General features: G+C 35.4%; 1 pseudogene across 1 annotated transcript; it reads right to left on the reverse strand.

Annotated features, from left to right (window-relative positions):
- Positions 1 to 2,792: 2,792 nt before the first annotated feature.
- LOC148207773 (protein CROWDED NUCLEI 1-like) lies at positions 2,793 to 7,304 on the reverse strand (annotated as a pseudogene). Its single transcript, XR_015787671.1, has 5 exons — positions 7,183 to 7,304; positions 7,000 to 7,090; positions 4,321 to 6,370; positions 3,290 to 3,494; positions 2,793 to 3,205 (listed from the first exon to the last, which is right to left on the reverse strand). The product of XR_015787671.1 is annotated as a protein CROWDED NUCLEI 1-like (transcript).
- Positions 7,305 to 8,019: the final 715 nt, after the last annotated feature.

Below are 8,019 nucleotides of genomic sequence, written 5' to 3' on the forward strand. Positions count from 1 at the left end.
TGAGAATGAAAAATAATGAAGAAGAAGAAAGGGAGGAATAGGACACAATGTTTTAAGTGGAAAATTCATAAATAAATTAGGGTAAAAACTACGGGCAATGTTAGAAGAATTCCACCGCAAAAATAGGAGTATTACAAACTTTAATTTCTCTCTTATGGAGAACAAGATCTCTCGTAAGAGGAAATTCTTTCTATTTTTATCTCATAAAGTCTCGCACTTTAGCTCACTTAGAATTGGAAATTTTTTTATAGACTGCCAACCATAGGTGCCCACCGATTTATTGTCCAGACATACGTGCCTTCAAGTAAATTTTTATAACCATAAATTTGCCACATATTAGTTTCAGGCAAAGTGTAAGATCTAGTGGCCTCACTTTTGCCATATATTGGCCTTGGACAAAGTGTAAAATCTGGTAACCATAAATTTACTATCTTGGCCTTGGACAAAGTGTATGATCCAATGGCCATAATTTTGCCACGTCATGGCTTTGGATAAAGTGTTTGATCTAGTAATGGAAGGATCATTGTTGAGCAAGTTAGCAAAATATTTAATATTGTTTAATTAACATATATTACTAAAAAACACCTTGAATAATTTTTTTTAAGTTGAGATTCAAAATTTTCAAATTTGCTACTAAAACCATATCAAAAATAATAAAAATATGAAATACAACTCTTTTTCATTCAAGTATTGTTTTAAGATTCCAAACAAACGTATCCTGAAGGACTCAAGTAAACCGGCCATTGCCTAAAGAATAACTTACCATTTTTTTCTCTTTTTTTTCCCTTTTTTTAGTTCAACAATTTCACGAGTGAGGGATGAAATCATCCCATTTAAAATGGTAACAAGATTCTTATCTACTATGCTTAAATTGACCAGAATAACTTACATAAGCTCATTAGCCATCCATAATAAAATATTATTTTAAAGGGAAAATTGCACAAATCTTCCCCAAGGTATGATTATTGTTACAATTGCACCCCAACTTTTCATTGTAAAAATTAAACCCTCAAGTTTTCATGAGTGAGAAAATTATACACCTAAATTTTTCAACTCTAAAAATTAAATACTCAAACTTTGATGAGTGAAAATATTGTACAAACAGTTTTGAATGGCCAATACTATGATGCTTGCTCCATTCTGGATTGAATTTGCTCCGGCCTTCATCTTTCCAAATTACACACCTAAGTTTTCTAATTATAAAAATTAAACTCTCAAACTTTCATAAGTGAAAAAATTGTAGGTAGATAATTTCGAATGGACATTTCAATACGACAATGCTCTGCTCTGTTCTTGATTGGATCTGCTCCAGCCTTCCCCTCCAATGTCCTCCCCTAAAACTTCTCTCTATTCTCAATTGGATTTGCTCCATTCTCTTTGGGAATGTTTTGATGCTTCGTTTAGATCAATGATCCTTTAAATCAATTTCGGTAAAGGTGAATTCGGTATTTATCAGTGAACAAAATGATGAACTGTACAAGATATCACTGCAGCTCCGATGACAATGAAGGGAATAGTTTTTACAATTGAAAAGTTAGGTGTACAACTTTTTTACTCAGGAAAGTGTGAGGGATTAATTTTTAATTTGGGAGAGCAATTTTTCCACACGTAAACATTTAAAGGTTTAAATTTTACAATTGAAAGTTTGGAATCCAATTGTAACCATCATCATACTATAGGTGTGGTTCGGCAATTTTTCCTAATTTTAATTATCCACCTATACTTTTTAGCTTAATTATAATGTTCATTTGCTAAAATAAATTTTGTTGTTGACTTCATTAATCTTATCATCGAGATCACATGGTATTAACAGCTCCAGAAGAAAACAATACCAGAGAATAAAGTCAAGCGAATGGCATATAATGCACAAAAGTTGCTCCAGAGTCCAGTGTTGTCAAATTAGGCCTAGAAAGTAGATTCTAGAATTAATCTAACCTTTAAAAAATGAAACAAAAGAAACATAAAGAAGGAAATTTCAATTTTTTTAAAAAAAATTTGGCAAGGTAAGTTAATTATTACCATAAACTTTCAATTTCATCACATTGAACCCTATAATTGAATCAATGTTGCAATCTTACCTTTGTTCTAAGAATGGTTTAACTTGATTATTAAATTTTAGTGTGTAACTTCATTGTTTGAAGAATGGTTTAACTTCATTGTTAATTTTTACTATAAACTTTCGAGAGAATTTCGGAAAGTTAAAATTTTACCTATAACTTCTTTTGTTGCTTCCTATTGAAATGAGTCAATGCATACAACATAAGGGAAGGAAATTACAATACTTATCAAAGCCTATGGTCCAATTGACTAGTTCTTTATCAAATTCAAGGGTAAGAATTGAATTTTCCCCCTTAAAAAGAGATGGTGTTATTGAAATTGGGAAGTTGATATTACAAGAAACGGTAAAGGGAGAATAAATCAAATACAAGACAGCATCACTTGGAAAACTCAAAATGTCGCAATAAGTTGATTACTGCTTATGAAAAATAGAAACAACTTTTAGGAATTCTTTTTTTTTTTTTATTTGTACTGCAAAGGGCACGTTGAAAGAGGAGGCAAGCACCCTCTGAATTTATTACCCTACCCAATAATGGATAATTCAGAAGTCGGTTCTAATCATGAATATCGTAGAATTATTGCATCAGTATCACCGTCAATACCTCCATGTAGGTCCAAAATAACCCTTTGTTTCACAATCTGAGTCAGCATAGAGACTGTATACAAGATGCCAATAGAGATAAATCAACTATACATAATCATTCATCCTATTAAATGAAAAAAATATTAACCCATTATCTTGATCCTTGGATCCGGAAAATCATCTAATTTGTAAGATTTATCTGGGTAAGATATCACATTGTTGAAGAAACTCTAATGAATGTCTAAGTTGAATGCTAAAAAGAGTTCTGCCAATGATAATATTAACAAGTCTAAGGGGCTAAAGCATCATCTTCTCCAAATCCTTTTGTCAGTGGTAATTCACAATGGAGTGAAATGAAAAAAATTGGTTTCACTAAGTTGTCAAAAAGGTCCAGATTTTCTTTCTGATCGATACTTCATCAGGTTGCACTTCGTCGTACTCATCTTCTTCATCATCAATTTTGCTTCCATCTTCATTTTCATATTCCGATAAACCATTCACTTCATCGACTGTAACCGATTTCTCCGCAGAATCATTATCTACAGCAGTTCTCAGCGATTCAACCTGGTATAGAAATCACCAGGAAATAGTACTCAATAACTAAGAACAAGGCAACCCTGAAGATCAAATAGCAAACATGATTGTTACCTGAACTACTCTATCCTTGGAACTATCCATAGTTCTGACTGTTGTAAGCTGCACCGAGTCAGTTTTTTTTCCATTCCCACCATCAACACTTCTCATCAAAACCTCCCCACTTGGTTCCACTTTATCGTTAGAGGTTCCCTCGTTTTCTTTCTCCACCACTGTCGTCAGGTTTGCTGAAACAGGAGTTGCACTAGCTTCACCTGCACTGCACAAAATTTCCTAAATTTAAGGTGGATATAGAAGTTGAAGACATATAGGCAGACAGGAAGCGTTAAGGTATGTTGGGAGTACTTTCGGCATGACCAAGAGCACTTCGCACTCAAAATCAAAAATCATCTTGGAATTCTTTGTGCGAAAGTAATGGTAGAATATTTTTGGCTCAAATGCTTGACCAAGAAACACACAAAAGCACTTGCAAAATAATATAATATCAAAGTAATCAGTTGATAAGCACTTTCCACTAGATCAATGTCACAAGTTTTAGCTTTGCAAATGCAGAGCTGCAGATCATAAAAAGAAACAAAGAAACCAACTGGAAGAGCATTGCCAGATTACAGCAAAATATTTGTTCTTATAATATATGCAGTTAACCGTAAATAAATTTAAAAACTAAAAAATGATTGAATAGATGAAGTGTAAAGCAAGAGGTTGAGAAGACGAAATGTGGGATCAATAGAGCGCAAGAAAGAGAGATCAGGAGGAATATGTTGATGAAAAAACTAGGAAAAGAAAATGCAATATCAAAAATTTATAGGTGATGGCATCGGTTGGCTTTTAGTTAAGTAAGGATATAAATGTTTACCAGCAACTGGACTGCTATAAAACAATTGATCAAATTTTAAAAGATTCATCAAATGTCATTCAGTTTAATTGGTAGGTTAAATGGGTTGTTATCTTTCCTACGATCTCAAGTAAAACACACACCCTTAACTGCAACGTTTCTTCATGCAATGTACCCATATCAAACATCACAATGCAAAATTGCGTCACAGCAGGAAACCAAGAAGTAAACTCAGTCGTGGGAAACTCACATCTTGTGTCGCCTCAGATTATATCGCTTATCTCCTTGTACCTGCACAGGGGCAATCTTTTGCCGCCTTTTACGCTGCCGGCCTGTTGTGATACTATCAGCACATCCTTCGCTATCATCTCCATCCTGCTCACTTCTAGAATCCACTCTGGAAGATTCTGCCAATTGTCGCTTCCTAACATTGCCAGCTCCTTTATTTAAAGAATTTGAATCACTTTTCTGTACAAGCACATCAAGATCTGATTGTCCCGCTGTTTCCCCAAGAAATAATTTGCATCTTGAACCGTCGCCTTCACAGAGCATGTTCTAGGCAATCCGGATTTCTGTTTTCTCTCACGTTTCTGCCTATCTCTCTTTGGGTCAGTTTGTTTGGAACCTTCTGAAAATCCTTCAAGCTTGCTGTCCAAGTTGCTAAAATCATCAAATATGCGTGCATGTCATCCTCTGCCACTCTGATGTTATCACTGAATGAAAATATTTGAGCATCAGATGGTTCATTCTCATTACAGAGAGATTGTTGTGGTTCACTAGCAATGTCAGACCTTTTCAGATCGCCAACATAACCACTAGGCTTCTCGTCTTGTAAATCAGTATTGACATGTGCAGCCAACTTCATGGAAACAGGAGGAACAACATGTCCAATTTTCTTAATAGGAGATAGGTCTAAAATCTTTCGGCTGCACCTACTAAGCCAAGACATGCAACCTCCAGAGTCTAAAGAACCAAACTCGGTAGCAACTAATTCTGTTTGTAAAGTTTTTAGAGATTCGACATCTAGCTTTGCTATAGCGTCAGAGTCTCTGAATTCTTCAGGTATTTGGAGGTCAGGAACTATAATTTCCTCAATGGAAACACCACATTTCCCGCAATTCTTATGCTTATCAACAACAGCCAAAAAGGAAACCCTATCCAGAATAAGCTTTTCTCTGTGAATTTTAAGCTCCTTACTTAGCATGTTGAGCTTATCAATGTCTTGATGAATTTCAAGATGGTCCGCTACCAATTGCTTCCTATTCAAGGAAACAACTTCCTTTTCCTTTTCCAATTGATGCCTCTCAGATGATAACTCTTCCGTTTCCTTCTGAGCAATGTCTCTCAAGCAAAAAATTTTGTTGCGCTCTCTCTCTCTCTCTTCTTCAAATGCCAGCTCCCTTTCCTGCCGTTTTATTTCTAGTTCCTCCTGGATCTTCTGCAGGTGATTCTCAAGATCCTTTCTCTGCAATTCTATATCTTGAAGTAGTTGGTTATGCTTATTTTGGGCATGCTCAGATAAGGCCCGTTGCTCATGACTCGTAGTTGAGGCAAAAAATTCTTTTTCTTGATTGACATTCTCCAACTCTCTCTGCATATAAATTAGCATCTCAGTTTTCTCTTTCCTCAGCCTTTCCTCCTCTGTCCGTTGCAAGATCTCAAATTTCTTCCTCTCCTCCACAAGATTTCTTAGTTCATTATGTGTTTCTGCTCTTTTCTCATCTAAGACTTCCCGATCTCTCTCAAATTTTACCCTTTCCTGCTTTAGATCATCATGTTCTTTCATAACTATTTTGTTCTGCAGTCTGTAACTCTCAATTTCCTGCATCAATTGACACTGTAAACGAATGTGCTCTGATCTATCTTCTTTCAGCACCTGCAATTTCTCCCTCTCCTCGTGAATTTGCGGCTGCTTCCGAGTATTTTCAGTCCTTATTTCCTCAATATCATTAATTAGAGACTGTAAGGTCTCTCTACCAGCTAGCGTTTTCAACCTTTCCACCTCCACCTTTTTCTCATCAGCTTTCAAAATCTTATCTTTTGCCTTCAGTGTCTTTAACTTTTGTTCAAGATCACCCTCTTTCTCCTTTGCTCTAAGCATCTTTTTATCCAACGCTTGTTCTTGCTTCACCAACTTTCTTTCTCATGATTAATTTCAATATCCTTCCGTTTGATTGTGTCTACCTTTGTACTGGCTTCAGTATCCACAGACTGCATTTTTCTTCCAAATCTAACTCAAACTCTTCTCTCTTCTTCTGTAGGATAACTCTTTGCTCGTCAAGCAGCTGCTGAATCTCCATCTGAAATGGACATCAAAAAGTATGACATAAAGAATTATATACCTTCAATTTCGATTCCATGAGATTCAATTACCATATTTTTCTTCCAACACTCCGTATTTTCCATTTTTATACTGTGAACACTTTAACAGCAATAGTCAACCTTGAATGAAAATTAAACAGGAAATAATATGCATGAAAATCATCTCTCATATAAAGAACGATACATGAGAAATCTAGACTTGAGAGTACAAGTCCAGTGAGACTTAAAGAGGAATGTTAAAAAAAAGACCAACACAAGGACAAGCATTGCCCGTGCATCCTCTCGTATATCAAATATCTTTAAAGATCAACAAACCCTAGCCAACATGTCACAATATGAAATAAAATTGAAAGATGCTACAAGTAGTCACATTTTTAAAATTCCAAGAAAACACTCACCACAACCGTATGACTTTAGAGTAAAACTTCTAGTCTGCTACCAGGGAAAACAATTTCAATTTCTATTTCCTTTTCCCTCCCACTCAGTATTTTTAGACTACATCTGCATTCCATGCAAACTAATAAACATTTTGGCAGAAAAACATACATGAGCCCGTTGCATGTCAACAATTTCTAAAGCGGCTAAAATAGCATGCCTTCCGACTTACCATTTCTCTCCCACGAAGGTTTTCTTCCATCTGATGTAATTCTTCTTGCTTTTTCTCTAAGAGACTTCTCGTAAAACCAGCTTCCTGCAATCATTTTTGTTGGGGGGTGGGGGGATAAAAGATCATACACATTCCCATTGCAAAAAGAATCAAATAGAAGTGGCTCATTTAATTAGAATTCACCTTCTCTTTGATTCTACATCTGCCAATTGTCTATTTACACCATCTTCCCTCGCTTTCAAAACAGAACTTGACAGATCAATCTTCTTCTTCATCTCTTCAAGATCCTTCTCTTTCTGCTTCATAATTGTGCCATTTTCACTTACCTTCTGCTCTTATCATTAAGAAACTCACGACTCTTTCTCAATCTTTCTTCCCATTCCTGCAATTCTGTTGCCACTTACGTAAGCTTTCTCTTTCTTTATGGGAAGTAGCCTGATGTGCTTCTTTCCTAAAGTAATCATTAAAAATAAATAAGGAAAAAACCAACTTCCTCATGGTGACTAGTGCATATGCACCCAACTAGGCACATAATTACCTTCTTCTACTGCAATAAAATTTACTAAAAGATCAACATCTAAGAAGTACAAACACTTCGGTTTGGGGTGGTGGGTCGGTGCACGAACACGTGTTGGGCACTCCGACACTGATACTCATCGAAACACTTGTTAGCTCAATAGATGTGTGTCACACACTAATTGTACACAGTGAATATGGATTCAACACTTATTAGACACGTTTCAAACCATTCTTAAGCATAAAAGATAGACATAAATAGTAATATAGGACAAAACAAAATTTTCAGAAAAACACGTCAAACTCATTTTTTTAAGCATAAAAATGCATAAGCTTATTGACTTGAGTTTCCTTCCAATATAGTATAAAAGTGATGTATACTTTAAAAAATGGTATATTTAAATAAACATGTCCGTGTCCAAGATTTTAAAAGAATGACGTGTTACCATGTCCATGTCGTATCGGTGTCTCGTGTCCGTATGCTTGCTTCTTAGATCAACACTC

This window comes from Momordica charantia, unplaced genomic scaffold (assembly GCF_013281855.1).
Source record: "Momordica charantia cultivar OHB3-1 unplaced genomic scaffold, Mcharantia_2.0 BLBB01000086.1, whole genome shotgun sequence".
Taxonomy (NCBI): Eukaryota; Viridiplantae; Streptophyta; class Magnoliopsida; order Cucurbitales; family Cucurbitaceae; genus Momordica; species Momordica charantia.